Source organism: Melanotaenia boesemani, chromosome 20 (genome assembly GCF_017639745.1).
Source record: "Melanotaenia boesemani isolate fMelBoe1 chromosome 20, fMelBoe1.pri, whole genome shotgun sequence".
In the NCBI taxonomy this organism is placed as follows: domain Eukaryota; kingdom Metazoa; phylum Chordata; class Actinopteri; order Atheriniformes; family Melanotaeniidae; genus Melanotaenia; species Melanotaenia boesemani.
The window spans coordinates 17,724,294-17,746,102 of NC_055701.1; the positions used below are offsets into that span (position 1 = coordinate 17,724,294).

The following is a 21,809-nucleotide window of genomic DNA, read 5'->3' on the forward strand; positions in this document are numbered from 1 at the left end:
TGCTTCAGTAGCTGAGGATTGGTTTTACAAAATAGTATAAATTAACCTTTCATAATCTGAGATGCTCTAAGGAATCTATTGAATTAAATAAGAGCAGACAATAGTAAGTTGCACAATGTAATGGTATTAATATATCTACTGTTAATGCATGTGTGACTGTGACTGCAGACATGCATTGTTAGAGCTGTCTCCAAAGAAAAGCAACTAATGAGTTTTCTTTGATAACAAAGAAAAACACCTGCGTTGCTTGAAACTTTCCACTTATAGTTTTTCACTGCTCTAAACTCCAAGTGAGATTCTCCTCCCTCCAGTTTGCCTCAGGATAATGTTGTTTCCACATGAGTCACCTGTCCAATGTAGTTAGCTCTGGAGCGTTCACTCTTTCATTTGCTCATGCATATACACATCTGGTGCACTCTCACACAAATATGTGCACATACTTTACTTAGACATTAAGTCGACTATAGTTTTCTTTCCTTGCTGTTGTGTTGCATGGTGGAAATGATGAAATCAGTATCAGCTTATTAATCCTCAAACCACATGCCACTGAAAGCTCCTTGAACTTGGCTGCTCATCTAAGGGCTCTCAGATCAAATCCCCCCAAGCAGACAGACCTTTAAGTGCTGACAAAGGATTGGATGTGGGCACAGCTAAAGGGGGTCTTGTTAAGGATCATTGTAGTGGAACTTGTGGCAGAGCTGAGCAGAAGACCATGTGAATGATTTTGACCCAGAAAACAAAAGGGAATGTCTATTTTGTCTGTGCTGCTGCCTTCATCCCATTTATGTGTCAGAGAATACATAAACTTATAAACTTATAAGCTTATAAGCTATGAACATAAACTTTTCAGGTCCTTCAAGGAGTTACAAACAGTTTCAGGTTCAATGTTGTGCAAACTGGCTTATCATGCATCAAAAGGTCCATGTCATTTTCAAATAACGTTGGTACATTATGCTAAATATGAATGCAATGATTTTCTAATCATGCATTTAAATGAAAATAATACAAAGGATGTTAAATGTTGAGATTGATTAATCCTATTTTGGACACACTTTTGACTGGTACTGTATATATAACTGTGGTGCATCATCTCTTCTCTCTCTTGCATAACACACATGTTATGCAAGTGTTTGATGAAGCTATATTTTTTAAAATATTAATATTTTCTGTGGGTGATGGATCTGACAAGGAGGCAAGCCATTTTTGCATAGATTATCTTACAATGGAGCTTAGTTGCTGTACTTTTTTGCAAATTGTAGTTTAACTTTGTATTGTCCAAGCTGTAGGAGTGAACTGTGCACTGACAATAAGCCAGATTTATTTCTGTCCCCTTTTGTTTGGAGGAAGCTGCTTCCATGATTTCCATAAAATTTGTTTGTCAGACCTCAAAATAGTTTTGCACTTAACCTCAGTTCATCTCAGATGAGCTACGGCCAGCAGCGGTTCATATCTTGTGTAATATTCTTTAAAATCTGTAAACAGTTATGCTGAAAGCGATTGTTTTTCACTTGCTAGACTACCAAGAACCCCTGTATTTAACACATGAATTCTAACTGAAGTTATCATTGATCGTGCAAGACCAGGGGTGTGCTCGGTTCTCGAGGGCCACATCCTGCAGGTTTTAGATGTTTCCTGTCAAGCACTTGACAACAAGCTGTTGAGGAAAGCCATTTAATTTTAATCAGGTGTGTTGATGCAGGGTAACATCTAAAACCCATAGGACTGCAGGTTTTAGAGGGAGCTGGGCACCTCTTGGACATTGCAATAAATTAAATCTAATGATTGGCCACCCCATTAAAAATATCCTGAATACAGCATCAGGTCTGTTATTGATACAGTGCTAAATATATATTCAGTACTGGTGTTTGGCCTTGATCCCTGGATTCAGAGACTTTTTGGTGAGATTGTCTGAATATTTTATCATATACAATGTACTGTGCCATACTAGCTGTGTCTATTATTACGTCAGAGAGATTTTCATTCAAAATGAGATCATAGTTTATTAAACATTTTTAAACATTTTTTAAAACAAAATAAGGTCTTTGTTTTATTTATCTAGTAATTTATTTATTTAAATAAATAATAGTAACAATTAAATGTCAGATTAAAATGGCATTTTGTTAACACAGTGCCCAAACCTTTTTGCTTTGCATAAAAATATCTATAAGCTGATGTTTTGCACGATTAAAGTTCCATAAAATGTGAAACCTGCTTTTTTTTCTACCTGTCTAGAAACAGGAACCCATTGTTTTTGATATACTAGAAATAAAGTCCCTTAAATAACTGAATGTGTTTGTTTTTGTTTTTTTAAAACCTGAAAATTGAGTGTTTATAAGGAACAACTGGCAGATTATACTTCACAGCTTTCATAAAGTCCCTATATAAAAGAATAAAAACAAAAACTGGTGATATTAAACCTAATCCTATATGATTAAATTTCTTTCAAATCTGAGAGTAAACATAGGGGAAAAGATCCGAGACCCACTCCACAAGTAAATTGAGGCATTGTTATTCTAGAGCACATGTTTCAGAACACATCACCTTGAAAATGCCAAATCCTTCATCTAAAGCTGTTATTGACTGAGAACATATCTACCAAGATGGAGCAGGAAGCAGGTAAAAACAGGAAAGTGCTTGTTTGCATTTCAGGATTGACAGGACCATTAGATTAATCACCTGAATCTGAATTGGTGATGATGAGTATAAGCATGTGTTTCAGCTGTGCTGCTCATGTTCATTGTACTTAATACCTGTAATGGTACTTTTGGCTGTTGTCCTTGAAGGTCTTTGTCAGCAGCTGCTCATTATTCCAGCCAGCGGCATTTCACTAAGCTGTGGGTATCAGACTTTTACAAAAACAATCTGCTCTCAGTTAACACTGTTGGTATTTTGTGCCTCTCCAAACATACAAATGAGCCTGAATTAGTAATTGTTTAGATTGTGCTTCCATCTGTGTATTGTTGAGTCAGTCAGGGTGGATGGGTTTTTGAAAATGTTTGGGTGACGTGCAGCAGTCTGTTGATTACACCTTTTGGTAATTGTTATTATTGTGATTTAAGAAAGCTACTAATTGTTTAGGTAGCTTTTTAGTAGCTTTATGGCACAGTTGTAAGGATACAGAAGTTTACAGCCTTCAGCAAGTGTCAGAAAAGACTGAGGGGGCAGTTAAAGATGGCAAGCTATAGAATTGCCATTAATGTACTAGATTTTTGTTGCACAGAACCATCTGGGAAACTATGTGTGCAAGATGTTTGGAAAAAAAAGAGGCACTTTCAATAAATATTTTGCAAGAGATTGAACAAAGCAATTCCTATTGTCTATCATGAGTAAGCTCTAGCTAAAAAAAAAAAGTGTGAAAACCACTTTTCAACAGGGGGAACCCTTCAGGTAATCATTTAGGTTTTTAATTTTAATTTAATCTTTTATTTGAATCAGCTTGGTCTAAAACAACTACACCTGAACCATAAACACATCACTGGGCAGCATGTTTGCTTTTCATGTTTACATTTCATCCTGTTGCTTTGCATGGTGGCATTAGTACATATATGTTTCAGTCTGCAAAATGAGGTCCTGTTTTCATTAGCAGTCCAATTACACAACTCTGAGGGAGTTCAATATAATACAATTTGTTTATCTTCATTTCTTGCTTTGCTATGTGCCTGTGATATAAAATATACTTAAATGAGTTTGGTCTATGCAAGAAATACAGGGAAAACTGCACCATCCTGCTGCGCCTTTGTAATTGTTCAGCAGGTGAAATCATTTTCACTCCAGGCAGTTGAAGATCAGCAGAAATGTGTGCGTGCATATGTGTGTGCATGTGTTAAACAAAGAATGTGTGTGATAGAGGGAGAAACCCAGGTATTATGATCAGAGTATTTCTACGTGAAAAGTTAAAGTCAGTGTCATGTCTTCTTAAGTTATTGATGCTTGACTGGTTTGTTTTTGCTAGGATCATAAGGTAAAAAAGAAAAAGAAAAAAAAATGTAGGTGAATGTCTCAAATGCTGTGGATATACACATTAAATGATGAGATTATGTACTTGCAAGTACCCTCACTGACATAATGAATCACCTCAGCCAAACTTTTGGCCCCAATTCTAACCATCACTCCAGCAATCTCATTTCTCTTCACTTCACTGACCACATGGCCATGTGTCAGTGTGATTAGTTTTCAATGTCTCTTTATTCATACTGGCAGCAACATCACAGACAGGCATTATGACATGATGTTAAAACAGCTTATAACCATATTAGACAGCATACTAAGAGCCCAGACTATTACAACGCACTTAGATACTTAAAATCTTCTTTTCTGCAGTCCAGACAGTTGGTACAGATCCCGTTTTTTTTAAGGCACGTTACGGGGCTGTACTACTAATAGTGCATTAAAAACAAATGGGAAATCAGAATTCCACATTTCTGACCGGAAAAAAATAAATTCTGATTGTGTGTGTTTTTTTTTTTTGTTTTGTTTTTTTGTCAGAATATGAAATCAAGTATTAACTAATTAACTGTTTGGGGATTTTGAAAGCAAAACAAAAACGAAAGAAAAAGCAAAAGTAAAACAATTTTGACTTCTTACCTTCAAGATACAACAGATGCACCATGAGTTGAAGTTGTGATTGGAAATAATGATGATGAAGTTAGATAATTCAACTACAAGTTGGTACTGTGACATAATTTGAGTATATGAAAAATTTTGAGAAGTGGGCAGCCCCAAACAAAGAGACATAGCTGTGTTTTGTAAGGTTTTAGAAGTAGTAGTTACGATTGAAACCCAACTATATGGTATAAAAGACAGAAAAGGGAACTGTTTTTGATAACAGGTCCCCCTAAAATTATTTATGTGTAAGATGTAAAATTATTTTCAGATCTGGTGTAGTTCCCTCTTTCATCCTCAGCTGTGGACTTAATATTAAAAGAGAGGCAACACTCAAAACACAACTGTTTCACAAAATGTTATGATGTGGTCTCACTTTTTATTTCTGTGTTAAGTAGCACAAAAAGCAACTAAAATCACATCTTAAATCAATAGATTGTCATGAATGGTAAACATTTTTAATGACAAGAGGTCTGATGATCAGAACCTTTCGAGTTTTTTGCACAACTTTTCATTTTTATCAGTATTAATTAAGAGACCAGTCTTGATATTTCTGGGCAACACATTTCCCTCTCTGTATTATCTACACATTAGAGTCACTGTGGTGTCAACGAAGCCTGCAGTTATACGCTGACTGTTACAGAAAGAGCTGAACTGTGCACAGCACACAAATCAAATGCGTCACAGGTGTAATTAGATATTCTGTTGCAAGATTAAAATTTTATTAGAGGGCTACTTTAATAATGCTCCAGTTGTTTTTATTCACATGAGAAACAAAGGTGAAGCACTGTGGCTAACAAAGATGTACTTTTGGAGCACATTTGCTAGCAACTTCTGGTGCTTACATCTTGCAGCTCACAACTTATTTAGATGTAAACTCGTGATTCACATAAAGAAAATCAGGGACCATTGTTTGTTAAAAACAAATATATTGTGAAGCAAAAAGTGCAAGCTTACCAGAGCTCTGCAACTAATTTAATTTTCAGTCTGTACACTGGCCCTTTTCTTCTCTACAGACCAGGAATAGAGAGATCATTTTGGCCAGCTCTATCTAAATCTGGTTCTATGTCACAACTCAGGGCTTATGATGATGAAATACTATAGAGTGATCTGTTAAAAACTTCACTTCTTCACTTTGTCAACAGAAAAGAAGTAAAATCTCCTTCATCTTCTGTCTCACATTTAAAAAATATTGAGCCCCTTAACTTGAAGTTGCAATTCTCCCCTCCACTTTCCAGCACAGCATAATAGCCCCAGAAATAGCAGGAGCCAGTCTTCATCCCAGCAGCCTCACATTTGGCTGCAAACAGCTGCAGAGCTGCTGAAAGTTGAAGCCTGATGAAACAAGCATGATTTTGTTATCTGCAAAAAAAAAAAAAAAAAATGCACACACACACAAAACAGAAATCCAGTCATCAGCTCAGCCTTGATGTGCAGTCCATCCAGATCAGGAACAGAATTATTCTGTTTTTTTTTTTTTTTTGTTTGTTTGTTTTGTTTTGTTTTTCTTTTTACTTGTCCTGTCCAGCATTATAGCAAGGAAAATGATAATCTGGTTGTTGTATCGTGCTGAACAAATTTGCTTGATAATCTGATTCATTTATTAATTTATTTACTTTGAATCACAGAATCTATGTAATTTTGCTGGACCTGACCGGAGGGGACAGAAAAAGATGGAAAATAGCAAAAAGATGCTAAAGGGAATGAAGAAAGGAGACAATTTCCTACAACTTTTACAATATACAAAAACAAAAAACAAACACACAAAAAAAACAGAAACAAAAGATAAAAAAACAAAGCTGCATTAAGAGTTTTTAAATAATAACCAAATCAAAAAGACATATCATGAAAGTAGCATAACAGCGACCAGATACTAACTCACAGGAAAAATAAAAAACAAAGAATTATTTCTTAGTATATAAACCCACTGGACAACTCAGTGACTGTGTCAGCATGCAGAGCATGAGGAATAAGGAGTGATCAGTGATGAAGAGTGGTGAGTGAGATTGCGCAAATGCGACCGACCACGCCTCTACGGAGGTCAGAGGCAGACTAGGGCAGCCCAGAGACCCGGGCCCTCAGCAGCAGCCCCGGAGCACTAACCCAAGCTACCCCACCACAAAGACGACCCAGGCGCCAGTGGCCTCACCCCCCGCCACGAGGCGACTCCAACCAATCTTAAGTAATCTTACTTTGCTTCTGCATGTTGAACACTGGCATTGATATGTACAGAATAATTCTGTTCTCTGTTCTGTTCCGGTTGGAGAACAGAATTATTCTGTGTAACCCTGTGTTACAACCCATATCCCTGCAGACTAGCCCACAAAATATTCCACAGCAACAAACTCAGACAATAGTTATAAAACATCTGTAGCTTGGAAAAGAAAATTCCCATGATCTCTCCAATATCCTTGCAAGAGTAAGGAGCTATACATGTGTTCTACACCCAGGGAACAAAATCCAGGTTGGATCCTTTCTTCCAACCCTCCAGCATGAGCCTTTGCTGGAAAGCTTGGACTTGACTGTTTCCCTAATCTCTAAACTGTTAAATTTCAAAGGTAGCATGACAATTATTTAACTAGAAGCACTTATATGGTGCAGACCTCTGCCAAACCATTGTTTTTTGTTTTGTTTTGGGTTTTTTTTTTTTGGACCAGTTATGTGCAGTTATCACTTTATTTTACATTGATAAATAATATTCAGACAAGTATATTGCTAGTTGGCTGTTTATATTAAGCATTTTTAAAAAGTAGAAAAAGATCAGGATGTAGACATATTGATGCACATGGTGGTGATTTAAGGGGAAAGAACCTAATTTCTTTTTTGTGTTTTTTTGTTTGAACTGGCTGCTTTTAGATGCACATTCAAGTGAAATACATTAAGATTGAAGGTGTCATTTATAAATGTGGACATTGCTCCATCACACATAAAGAAATTTAAATAACCATACCCTTAGTAAAATTCAGAGTTCTCCAGTAGACCTTGGCCTCCGTGTTTTGCCGCTTGAGAGCTTCATACTCTTGACAGTTTTGGTTCGGCCGTAAGCGATTGGGACTTTAAGTTCAAGGGGAGATGCTGCAGCTTTGGAGATGGATGAAGACAGGTGTAATCTGCACATTCAAGGCTGTCAGCTCAAGTCTGATGAATGGAGTGAACACAAGACAGACTATCACTGCTTAGTATCGACCCTCAGCCAGATACCATATCCAAATCCTGCTCGATATGGAGGAGGGTGCTGAGTTGTGTCTATGGTTTAGTTTAGGGTTAGACTGAAAAACATGGTGCCAGCTAATCCATGACCACAACTTAACATTTTGTGTAGGTTTGGCTCACAGTGTTAAGCTTATGCGAGCTAGCGTAAAAGTTGGTGTGAACTGATATTTAAAATATCACAAATATCACAAATTCTGATAGCAAAACTTTTCTATCCTTACCTTGTCTGGTATGTTCTGTGGGTTTGAATTCAATCAAAGATTTTATTTCTTCTCTGTTCAGCTGAGCTGTTTGAAGTGTTTATGTTTTATCTTATGTTCTGTTATCTGCAATTCCCTGCAATTAGCTCAGGGTACAACTAACAGCAGGGTTGGGTGACTAAATAAGCATCCTGAGTGTATTCTACTTATTTTTTCAATTACTCCAGAAACAGTAAAATGGAAACATATATAGTAAGATAAAAATTTCTCCATAAATGATGGATTGATGACATTTTAAACAACACATTTTATTAGGAATTACTCATCTTCCAAGATGCAGGCAAAAAACATTGAAATGGTAAAGTTTTTACGAGCCTCGGTCCTAAACTGTGGTAAAGGTGAGCAGTAGCGATGTGCAGCTCCTATTTATAATGCATTAAATTAAGATTTATTTTCAAACTGCATGCATTTTATTGTAAATTATACTTACATAACGAGGAAGTTCACATTTTTGCAAATGGAAAAGAAAATTGTTAAACACATAAGCATTTATGATGCAAAGGCCATCGCCTCTGGCTGTAGACAGAGAAAAAGTTGGCTCCAGATAAAGCCCTCATTTCATTCATTTGTAAATCAATCTCAGGGTTAAAAAAATTGCAAGCTACATCTGCTTCATTATGTAAACCTCATGTAGTTCTTCAGTGTATCATAAACAATCCTTATCTTTATATTCCCTAAATGTATTTTATCATTTAAGTATTAGATTTATTAAACATTACTGTTTTTATCTAAAACGAGTTTCAGTTTAAGAAACTTCACAGAACCTGAAAAGTGACAAAGTGTTGGTCATTGTGTGATCAAGCCTGAGCTTTCCATGTAAACGTAAAGAAAACGTTACCTTAAATTAATGTAAAAAGCCTGTTATTACACAGCTATAGAAGCTGATGCAAAAGTGATCATCATGAGTGACTTCCATTTATGTATCCTAACACCTGCTGGCAGTTTTTACCTAAATTTTATGTAAAGCATCTGTTTTCACCCTTTTTAACATTTTTATGACAGCAGGTTGCATGTTTTTCAAATGTGTAATTACCTAGAAAATAAATGGTGAAGGGTAACTGCTCATTTAATACATATGGTTAGAAAAATTAAGGAACACTACAAACCACACTGGGTAAAACAAATCTGAAATATCCATTACTCATAGAGTCATTGCTAACATTTAGAAATATGATATTTGTTGGACATTCGTTCATTCGGTTTATCATTAAAAAAGACAATTCCTGACATCAAAATATCGGTTGTTGCTGAGCCCATTTGGGTAGAGTTCAAACTGTGTTGTGGCTTAAATTGGCACAAATTAAAGTTTGGCTTTTTTCCACATTATATTTTTTTTAATAAATAACAGAAAAGCAAAGCATTATCTTCCAGTTTTCTCCACCAGTTTGAGTGGATAAAATTTGATTTTTGCAAACATGCATTGAAGATACGGTCTGTGCAGCTGTCAGCTGCCAATAGTTTTTTGTTGGGTGACTTCAAGGTCTTGATCTCAATCTGAGCCACCACAAGTTGAGGTGAAGAGGCTACCCTGATCTTCATATGGCTCAACAAGTAATAAGGAAAAATAAGAGATAAAAGAGGGGATACATCTCATTTACACCCCTAATAATTGGAATATGATCAGTAATTGGTATGTGATATTTTCAGGTCATGATTGTAATTAAAATAAGATGTGCAGCAAATATCTTGATGTGGTTTTGTATCAGAAATCTTTAGATACATAGAATGTGATTGAATCCAGTGTTAAAATGTATGTTTAAGCTGCCAGTGCTGTGAACACCTTTATATTCACCACACAGATAAAGTAAAACTGAAAAAGCCACTGTCTTATTTAAGTTCCAAGTTTATTTCTTTCATGTGTTGCCCTCTGTAGTTCTCAGTTTTGTCTCAATCCTCCTTCTTTCCTCCACCTTTGATTTTCATTTTGTTTTGTCATTTTTAGATCCCAGTTTTTCTCTACTTATTACATCACCCACATTTTCTCTATTTTCTTACCTGCATCGTGTGTCTCAGATGGGTGGGTTGAGTTGTCACATTTCATCAGAGTCAGTAAAGTGATCACCTCACACTGAAGCATTAGCTTGGTGCCATGAGGGGGACAAAAGCACAATTGCAACTAAATTAGTGTTGAGACTCTTCCAAAAGCATTACAATATTTTCTTTCCAAAGGAAAGTGGTGCTCCAATATTTATTAACAATGTATTAAGTTAACTACATTAATTTACCTTCATGGTTAAACTGCTTCTGTCAGGCAATTTGGAATGACAATTAAATTGTAATTTGATGTCATAAAACACAAATTAGTGGTTTTAGAAGAAGCAATCCAGCCAGTTTACTTCCATCCCACCTTGGAAACTGTCATTTACAGTACAATACAGTGTTTATGATATTATAAAAGGCAACTTTTTCTTCAGATGTTTCAACAATGAAACTACATTTACCACCCAGCTCTATGGAACCACTTTTAAGTAGAATGTGATCTTAAAGCTCCCACAGAATGGGTTGACCGTCTAATGTAGAGGCAGAAACTAGAGAGGGCACAACCCACCAAAAACCACTGCGAGTTCTGTTAGCTGAGCACTCACCTGCAACCTGTCTGCTTAACCCCTGACTGCTGTGCTGCATGTAAAGGCAACAGGAAAAGGAATTAAAAGAAAATGTGTTTTTTTGAGCTGTAAAAAACACAGTAATTGTGATAAAAACCACATTTATTGTTAAATTTTTTTTTATTTATTTATTTTTAAAACTGGATTTTGTGGGTAAAAAATGACTCATAATGCCCTCTACAGGGTAAAACCAGGTTTTGTTTTTTGTGACTTAGAGAGGTTATCTTCCTCACCAGAAAATTTAAAAAACCCCACAGCCCCTCCCTCTAGATGTAAATAGGCGGATCCTCGCCTAGCAGGCATAGAAAACCACGCCCACCAACACATATGAAGGGATGTGAATTTATATGGTGTAAATTTGCGAGTTTCAGACTTCTATTCTTTCACAGAGTTTTTGATGAAATATTCCTGCAATGGGACAGATTTGTGCTTTTGAGGGGTGTGAAAGTAACACCGGACTTTATTACTTGCTCATCCTCAACTGGCAACAGACAGCAGCTCAAATTGTAGCAGCGGGACTTCCTGCAACTGCCACAACCTGTCGTGAGTCTCCACAGCTTTCCAGAGCTGCTGGAGCAGCTGACAGGCCAGCGTAACAGCCCTAACGGCTCAGACTGATACGGTTCAGGGCCACCTTCATGTGTAGCAGAGGAGATTCAGGAGGGAAAAGTCTTCCACCTCAAAGACGCTCTGTGGCGTAGCTGCTTTGTGAATCTTGCTCTGCATCCTGCTAGTGAGCTGAGCTGCTGTCTGTTAATCATTTCTGTCTGAATTAGTGTAACAATAAGCACAAATTAAAGTAGGGGCTGAGTTTTTACAGTTCATCTTAAAAGGGACACAACTGACTTTTCATATCAATGCAGAACAGTTCAGCCAAATGTAGAAAGATTAACCAAACATTGTCATTGTTAAGGTCATGATGTAGCTATAAAGCACATATCAGTGGATTTATTCTCTGGAGTTACTGAACTGTGTGACAAGCTTTAATCTGATATAGTATTTTAATGTGAATTAAAGTAATGGGCAAGTCAGCGTTTCTATTCTGTCTCATGGTCTCATGGTAGGAAAAATAAATGACTTATATTTGAGTTACTGAGAGGTAAAACAGCTTTTTATGCACTGATGCCAAATTATATTCATACCTCTGCTGATGTCAGCCTCTACACCTCCCTTCCCTCCTCTCCTTTCCATTTCCTGCAGCACATTTATCACCTTCTGTTCTCACCCTCTTCTTCTGTTCTTCACTGCATCCAGTTATCTGTGTGAGTGGTTGTGGGAGGGAGAGTCCTCAGCTCCAGGCAGGTATGTACTCACTCTGCAAGCCTTATCAGTAATTCAGGAAGATCAAAGGTTATCCAGTAGAGGCCTATTTATTACAGTGACACCCTCTGTCAGCAGCAGAATGCCAGGCCGCCAGGCAAAGCTGGAGAAGGTGAGATGCTTCTGAGCAGTCTAAACTTTCACTCATAACAGAACCATCTGTAATTATTCTTTGTTTGGATCTATGACTCAACAATGTTTTACAAAGAGCAAAGCAATTTAAACATGAAAATACACTCATATTTACTGTTATGAATACCCACATTTACAATGTATTATTCATACTGTATGCCATGATGTTTAGAGCCTGCAGGTGATTTAGCATTTTTGAAGTCATAGAAGGTTAACCATAGCTCAGTGAACGCTCACTGTGACTGCAGGTGTGTTTGTTGATGGTCACTGCAGATGGAGCCACTCATCATGGTGGAGTCCTCAGAGCACAAAGAGCTATTCTTAGAATAGATCATTGGTTTTAAAGCATGTTGCTGAGTACATCCTAAATATACAATTCAAGATAGACTAGTACAACTACCTATAATAAGCTCAGTACAAATAACCCAGTAAATAACCCTTCCTTCATTCAGCATGCAATGTACATAAAACCTCACTGAGTGGAAAAATTACTTTAAAATACATTATTGTCGAAGCTTGACTATAAATTTCTACTTCTATTGCAGGCAACAGGGGAACATTTTCTGCAATGTGTTCAAGTTAACCAGCTTATGTAAAGTAGAGCCAGAAGGTCCAACTTAGCAAAGAAACTGATTGATTGTTATCTATTGTTTTTTATTTATTTATCTTATTTCACCACTAGAATCTGCTCCCTCATAGTGATCATTCAACAACCTCCATGCATAATGACCTGTTGGATAAATTGTTCTCTTCCTGCAGGAGCTCCAGTCCACTCCCTCACCTCACACTGATTTTTACTTTGTAAGAAGATGATAAGCAAAATATTGTAATTGCACTTATTAGCTCATCCCCTGCTAGGATTGTGTTCTCAACCATATTTAGTGACTACAATTCTTTAGTGTGATGGGTAAGAATTAACCAGTAGGTTGTGTTTTATTGGGGATAAACTAGATTTCACATTGACTCAATATCCCATTGAGTGGGGGATGTGAAAGACACCACAAAAGCGACAGACTAGCATCAGTTGGTTAGCACACAGACTTTATTACATTTTTTTTTTATTAGTTTTAAACTACTTCAAATTTAAAATAGTTTATTTTTCTACTTCAAGTCATAGAAACATAAACATTTATCAGATTTAAGTGAGGAACAACATGTGAAAACTGACAACTACTTTCCCAGTTTGATTTTAGATTAAAAGCTAATAATAACAGTTTTTCCACAACACGGTGAGAAAACATATTTTAATGAGGTCAAATGAATGTTACATAATAAAAAAATCCTTAATAGTTAGGATTTTTTTTTCTTCTTTAAAAAGTATTAATATTATAATAAACAATCAAAGCCATTGAGAAAAACAAGAAAATAAAAAGTGAAAAATCTAATGTGATACTTAAAATGCCATATTGAAAAAATAGATAAAGCATAAAATAAGCACAATATTCTGTAGAATCTGCTAAATAACATAGATAAATAAATTAATAAAAAAAAAAAAGAGAGAATGAAAACAAGTAAAAAAGTTGTAACCGAGAAGGGGAGCAATAAAAATCCAGTGGTGATAAAACAAACAAAAAAGCCAAATGTTGTGCAGGGACGATGCAAGACAGGTCAGGTTATTGTCAAAGTTTAAATCCGGGTTTGCACTCTAAATGTTATGTGAATGCATAAATGTTCAAGAAAAATGTCACCCATCAATTAACAGATATATTGACACATTCGGTACTTCAGACAAGCTTTTACACCACCAAGCAGATGAAAACCTGGGAAAGCTTTGAAGCACTTCTTCATGTAACTTGTTCATAACAAGTCCTGCAGTGTTTCTACTTGTGCTTTTTTTGGTATTTTTGTTCTATTATTGCTTTTGTCTTTGGTATTCTGTCATTCCTCCAGAGCCCAGTCTATGTTGTCTCCATAATAAAGACTTAACCCATTAATGCCTGAAAGAGAAAATGCCATTGTACTTTCTTTTTAAGAGGAGGTGAGACTACACTGAGTGTGGCCAATTGAGAAAAAAAACTGTCCTGGTATTAAAAAGGTTTTTGGGAAGTTCACTAATAATGAAAGCTCATTAAAATGTTAAATGCACTTGTCAAAACAAAAACACTCGCTAATGTTTTGTGATCTTTCTGAAATCCCATAGAGCTTATAATTCACACGTGCAGTCCCTGTGACCTCAGAACTGCCTTTATCTACCTCAGAAAAAGATCGATATGGGTTCTACTTCCTCAGTCCCTGCTGGGAGACACTTAGAAATACCAATTCTGAACCTTATTGGAGAGTCACCTTCAGATCAAAGGGAAGACCTGCACATTTAAGAGCCTATTCATTTATTTGATTTCAAAGAACTGAGCTGTATGACCTACTAAATATGGATATTTTATGCTGTTCTCAACTGATGCCTAATTGTGCACTGCGATGTATGAAGTAGTTTGCATTTACTGGATGAAAAGTATCTCTTTATTTTCCATCTGGCTTGTTTAACAATGATGGAATAAGAAACAAAAATCACTATTGGTAAGTGAATGTTCACAGCTCACAACCTGCTGCTTAAATGAAAGCTCTGTTTGCTGTTTCAACTCTCAAGCACATCTTTAATTTGATTTAATTTTGTCTTATAAACTACTTTTGTAGTTGGGTTTGAACTGCAAGTCAAGAAGTTAAAATAAAATGTTCACCATAGCATTTATGCAAAAGAATTCACATGAACACACCCCCATGCACACACACAAAAAATCAAATTTTCAAAAAGACACAAGCTTTTAAAAACAAAGCCATGTGGCTTCCTGTCATGAACACTGAGCGGTCTTTTAACAAACTGACTGAGAGGCAAGGATCTCTGTTTTTGGTTCTAGAGAATGGATGAGCTGGGTTTTCTTCTCTTTCATGCTGTCATTCGTCTTGGTCAGTGGTCATTTCAAGACACCTCTAGCAAGCAGTTACTGCATGCTGTTGCCCAGGCTATTTGGTCCAGTCAAGTAAAGTGCTGTGGGAAAGCAAACCAAACCAACTGAAGATGTAGCGTTTCTCAGCATCTCCCACCCAATTAGTCTGAGCTGGAGTGAAATCTCCTTTTCTCAGCTGGTATGTTCTATAATTTTTTACATCAGTCATTTTAATCCAAGTAATCCAGTGTTTCAAAAGAGAAAACATTTCAGCACTGCTCAGAGTTGATGGATGTTCATTAAGGCAAGTCACCTCCACGTTTTCCAAGATGTTCATGCATTAGTTGCTGATTGGACTATCCGGAACCAGATAGGCTCCAGGTTTAATATGTATATGCATTGTTTTTTTTGTTGTTTTTCTTTTTTTTTTGTTTTGTCACATTTTAAATAGTACTATTGCCACCAACAACAAATTGTTGGATAGACTGAAAATCAAACCACCCACCTGACAACATCAAGCTACAGCAAAGTGAGCATTCACATTGCATCAAAATGATGCTTGTCCTGGTCCATTTTTATTAATATATAATCCAGACTCATTACATGAAACTTTGTTGCATTTCCTCATTGTGCATAATATTTTTTTTATATTTAATGTTGTATGAGAACACTCATAATTTATATTCACCTACAGAAAACATGACAATGTATTAAATTATTTTTAGCTTGAATCTTAGTAATGAATAACTTTTGTCACCCCAGCTACTACCTCAGTTAAGATAATTGTTAAGGATAAGTTGTGTCATTACACAAGCTGATGTACTGCAAAGCATTTTCCACCCAACAAAATGAGTGGTACATTGTACACAGCTTTTCTTTTCTCATCTGGTCTCTGTAGAAAATGAATATGTATGCCTGTATTTGTATGCCTGGAGACTCTTAAATGCAGAGATTGCACAATGATGCAATTACCCTATGGGTGCTTGAGTTCAGAAATCAAAGGCATGTCAACAGCATCACTGTCCAGTGTGAAATGCCACTTAATGCAGGCTTTCCTTTCACAAAGACATAGTCCTGCTTTTTAGCTACATCCATTGTAGAAAATGACTGGGTTTCAGGTGGTGTCTGTATAAGTTTTAATAATGAAAGGCTGATTAATATCAGTCATCAGGGTATGCATGAGGCCCTTTGTGAACAACTGTATCTGGAAATTTAATGTGAAACTGCAGAGCTCACTCATTCAGTGATTAAGTGCTGAATACCTCCAAAGGCAAATTTTGATCTTCTTTAGCCGTCAACCAGACCCTTTATTAAGAACAAGTATAAGTCTAGTGCTGGCATATGTCCTTTGTGTTTGCAGCTGATTGTGAGCAGGCTGCAAAAGATACATCATCACTGCTTAGCTCCTTAGGAGCTCTTTACCTTACATAAAGAGTCTGTGGTCCATTAAAGGTGCAACAGTTCCTCCTTAAACAGATTGTATGAAAAAGATTTAGTGTTTACAACCACACCATCATAGCTCAGAGGCTTAAAAGCTTAGATAACATCCAGAAAGGCTTAATGATGGCAAGCCTTTTTAAAGAATTATTGCCATGCTAACATTTATTTAATAGCCCTAAACATTTGAGGATGCAGTAATAGTTATAATACTGAATGGCTTTGGGTGCACTGGTACATTAGTCATGGCATATACAAATTAACAAGGGTCATTTGTTGACCAACCCACACATTTCTAGGAGAGAATGACATGCAGAGTCAGCTAGCTGAGCTAGTATTTTGACTTGGTTTTAGGCTTTTATTTTTTTTTGTAACATGTTGCTGCTTCTGTAATTGCTTTGTCTCTTTCGCTATCCTCCAGCTTTCCACTTCCTCTGACTGTTCATTCAGCGGACAACTTGTTTACGTTCAAGAAGCAATAGATGCCACAAATCATGAAATTCAGCAACTCCTGGCTGTGAACAGCAAGCTAAAACAACCCTAAGGTCAAGGGCAAATGTATACAGATGCTCCCAACGGGCCCAGTCCACGAGCTGATGGACTGACAAGTTGAGCTTCTGACATGCTGACATGCAGCACCAACCCATCTAAAAAAGGCAATATAATAAAGATGATCTTTCTGATGAAAGCCCATATTTTATATGCTGTACACTTCTGCTCATAAAACTTGCAAATAATACTAGAAGACAATCCACATGCACTAATATTACAGCTGAACTGTAGCACTGTGCACAGCCATTAAAATTATGAACTCTGGTCCAGCGGTTATAAATAAGAAACATTTCGGGAACATATACATATACACACACACACATATACGTACATATACTGATTTATATATACATAAATCTCCTTTGGTTGAAGGTCCAATTTTTCTGAGACCACCAGTGGTCTTGATTCTTCTTGTGGCTCTGGAACTTCAGAGTCAGAGTCCACAGATGGTGTTGAGAAAAGTTCTGGTTTGCAATCTGCTTCCACTGAAGAACAAGCTGGTTCAGAAACCTGATCAGGGATCTGAGGACCATTGCTGGCTAGTGCCATTTGAGTTGGACAGTAAATTCTGCCACCTTCCACTTTAGATCTTGTATCCTCTCCTCCTGAGACCTCAGTTTGGATTTCATTTCTTGGTTGGATTTGATCTCCTTTTCCAAACATTTCTTTAACTTTTCCAGCTCATCGAGGTTCCCCACCCTGGGTTCTCCCTGTCTGAGCTCACTCTGACCTTCAGGGCTTGGTGCCCTGGATGATTGACCCAGTCCCTCAGCAATGTCCTTATTTGTCTTCAGCTTCTGTTCACAATGTATTCTTTTTCCCGTTGCTGGTCTGTCTTTGCAAACATTGTCTACGAGCTTTCAGAAACTTTCTTTCTGATTTTATACTTTTCTCTTTCTCCAAAGTGAGAAACTGGTTCTTCTTTTGCAACCTTGCTCTGAGATCCTCCACTTGATTTCTCAGATAGTCCCGTTGTGTTTGGTGGGCCATTTCAGTTTTCTTGGAGTCAGACTACTCAATGTTTCTAAAAACAATGTCCAAAGTCCCATAAAATTCTAGAAAATTGGAGAAATTATATCTTTCCCAAAACAATGTCCAAAGATCCTTTAAAGTCCTTGGAAAAGTTACTACTTCTTTAAGAATTATGAGGATAAGTCTAACTAACCAAATAAACCAGCAGCACTAAAAGCAAAATTTATTCTCGGTTTGTTGCTCTGCAGCGCTAAAGGTGCACTGTCTAACAATCAAACTTCAATGACAGAAAATTTTTATTTATCAGTAAAAACTGAGTTTCTCTTGGTATCTGCTAAAATAATGTTTTTATTTTCTTGGAATAAGCCATTTATATCAACTTGCAATGAGTCCATGTACATGGCAGCTGCCATATTTGTGCAACCATTTTTACTATGATGTCTCTGAATTGCGTGTGAAGTGAGAACCCTCTGACCTTTAAAACTGCAGCACCGACTTTGTTTGATAGATGCTAGGGCACCATTTAGGATAAGTAACGCCCCAAAACGACCACAGTAGAAGACAGTATGCACAAGATTTTGAAGTAGTTACCTGTAGTGAGGTCATTACTCCACCTGAGGCCACTGGATCCACTCACAGATGAAATCAAGTTTATATCAATTGGTGTGGTCACGTGACTTTTGTCCTGATAAATCAATGTATCAGAACAATGGTTGCGACACTTCCGTATCACATGCTCGACACATGCTAGAGCATACAGGCTCGAGCTAGATGGAGGTGACTGAGCAGTTCAGCTGAATGTACTGTATGTACTGCAACCCTTTCTTACCCTTACCAGATTTTGGCTGATTTTGCAGGGTGGTGGGCTGCGGATCACTGGTTGGGTTGTAGTCACCTGCAGTAAATGGCTTCACCGTTGGGGGTCGGCTGTTTGATGAATTTGATGGCTGATCAAGCCGACCACTGGGCGATTTCAAATAATCTTCCTGCAGGATCTCGTGCCTGCTACTCATTTTTTCGTCCTCTTTAGAAACGGCACGTGTTGGTAAGACTGTTGTCCTACTAATGTGATTTTAAGACAACCAAACTGATAGTAATATAGATTTGTGTGTTTGTGTTCCTGTGGGCTGGTGAATGAGTGCGTATTGTGGGCGTACTGACTGTTTTTAATAGGATCTGAGTGTAGTGGGTAATCCAAGATCAGACTTTCACTTTTGAATGTAGTCTGGGTTGTTTTTGTTGTATTTAGAGGTCTTTTGTGTGTGTGTGTGTGTGTGTGTGTGTGTGTGTGTGTGTGTGTGTGTGTGTGTGTGTGTGTGTGTGTCTCAGCTTGTGAGGTCTGGGGGAAAATGAAAAAAGAGATTTCCAGCTGAGGGTGCTTCTCTTAATTCTTCTATTGCCGTTTCTTTCCCATCCCCACAATATTGAAGACTGCTCAAGGCTGCAACGATAGAGTGTAAAAACCCTGTATCTAACTCCAGATGGGAAAATACACATCTCAAGCTCCACCAGCAGCAGAAGTGCTTAATGTGTGAATTTCTTCCTAAAGGTCCCCTTCAGACACTTTGCCTCAGGGACCTTCCACTCCAGCAGGATGGCATGTTTCAATAACCTGTGTCAGTATGACTGGTGTTGGAAATGGTAACTAAAATATTCTGAAAAATGTGAACTAGATTTTCTAGCTTATAAATAGCTAGCATGCTTGTTCAAAATCCAAAATCTGGTTTGTGCATCTCAAAACAGAGACCTTCCTTAATTCTGGCTAGGGTACCATCGACTATATTCAGTCATATCAAAGCAATGCTGGCTGGAGGTAACAAATTGTCAGTACTTTTTTTAAACATGGGTTTGGGATCAAAACAGGAAATCAGTAAAAAAAATATTTAATCGACATGTATTGGATGAAATATAGTTCAAAAGCCCTTGCTCCCAGTCTGAAGCCTCTTCATACACCAAAGTTATATCTGTGATAATTATTTTCTCTTCTAATTTATTTCAATAATGTCCAAGCACACGTTTGTATCGTATTTAACACTCACATGAATTTATGATCAGTACGTTAGTACATTTGAAGGGTTGAAAGAGTAATAGATGTACCCACAGAATTTTTAATGTACTCAACAATTCTGCAGAAAAAGAAATCTTAATCCTTATTTATGTTTGGCTTAATTGCTTTTTTATGATCCCTTTGAATACTTTAGCTTCAGTTAGATATTATCAAATACACTTAAGCTCCAGTTGACTCCAACAAAATTCTCATTAGCTGATGTAGATTCTCCTACATGTTTGGAAGGAAGATGAAGGAGTTGGGATTTATTAACTTGCAGTCTGTGACTTCCCCACTAGATATAACTGAATCTTCACCACTGTTTTTTTTTTTTTTTTCATAACTTTATAGCAACCATAAAGAAAAATCACATAAAGAGAGAAGAAAAAACAATCCTGGTCCCTGTGTCAACAGGAGTTGAACTGACCAAGATGCTGTCAAAAGAAATGAACTTGTGGTATGCATGTCTGTTAGGTTCATACCAGGATAGCCTAGGAAACCCATTTGAAATGGGAATTACTAACAATTTTGCACTTTCCTTTACTTTAGTTTGTTTTCACTTTATTCAACTGGACCGCACGACTGGGACATCGTCACCACTTACAGCAACTGCTCATTAGGGGTGATATTCCTCAAAATGATCTCTGAAGAAGAAAGAAAGCAGGAAGAAGAAGAAAATCAAGCTTACTGACTGGCCAGGAGGATAAACTAAAGTACTTCCCCTTCATCCGCCTCATCCACGGGCATTTAAATAACAGAGCAATTGCAGGTTCATGCAGTCTTCAGGGTTTCCTTTTCCTGTTTGGCTTTTATTACAGTAGTGATGGGCAGGGAAAGCTTCCGTAATCATTGAAGCGTTTCATGAAATGGGTTCATTCAAGAGCAAAGCTTCTTGATGTTTCATTTGCTCTATGAAGTCATCTAGTGGACACAGAATTTTACAGTTCAAGCTATCGAATTATCAGTAAATTACTAAATTAAATCAAATTTACTTTTCATGATGTTATGGGCATCTATAGTAAAAGTAAATATTTGTTTTTGTTGTCTGTATTGTATTATTTGTATAGCTTCTTAAAGCACACTGGTTACAAGGGAAAGTAGAAATAAAGTTTATGGAGATCAGGGTGAATGTTTCATTGCGTTGTGGGGCAGTAAATGTGCTTTTGGCTTGTGTAAAATACATTTATTGATTTTTGTTTTAAAATAATTTTAACACCTTTATCACTCAGGCAATTCCTTTTAGTAGGGAGTATTTTTCCTGCTTTTAAAAAAAAGGAAAAAAAAAGAACCACACATGGCAGAGAGGATGCAGGGGTGCTCAAAATTCCACATAGTTTTGCCTTTTCCCAGTACTCAAGAAATGGTGTCAGCTGTGACATTTTTGCTTTCATTTTAAATCACTCTGTCATCCAGATGACACCACAGTTCGCACAGTTACAGTACATAAATTTATATGCATAAAATAGCAACACACACATCACCTTGTGTCACAGGCTGAGTAACTGATGATGACAACGATGATCTGTGTTGCGTTACTGCAGCGCTTTCAGTAGTTAACTTCTTCATCCACCGTTTTGCTGAGATTGAAAAGGCCTTTGCTCTTAAATTGATGATCACAGACAGCAACATGATGCTCACTGACTGTAACGTGTGAAGCTCACCTGAATCGTAATTTCATGGTTTGTGGATGGATTGGACCCAAATGCAGGCTGACGAGGCAGGCAGGTGCAGAAATCCAAGGTGTTATAGAAGTAAAAGCCAAATAGGATTTGGAAAGCTGAAATTC

The 21,809-nt window shown here is 37.0% G+C and overlaps 1 protein-coding gene across 1 annotated transcript in view; it reads right to left on the reverse strand.

The window, feature by feature from the left end:
* htr1d (5-hydroxytryptamine (serotonin) receptor 1D, G protein-coupled) overlaps nucleotides 1-21,809 on the reverse strand; it is a 61,492-nt gene extending 39,683 nt beyond the window's left edge. Inside the window, exons 1-2 of the mRNA XM_041972889.1 lie at nucleotides 21,685-21,809; nucleotides 21,505-21,600 (exon numbers count right to left, since the gene is read on the reverse strand). The gene's annotated coding sequence lies outside the window, so the exon portion shown is untranslated. The remainder of the gene's footprint in view (nucleotides 1-21,504; nucleotides 21,601-21,684) is intronic.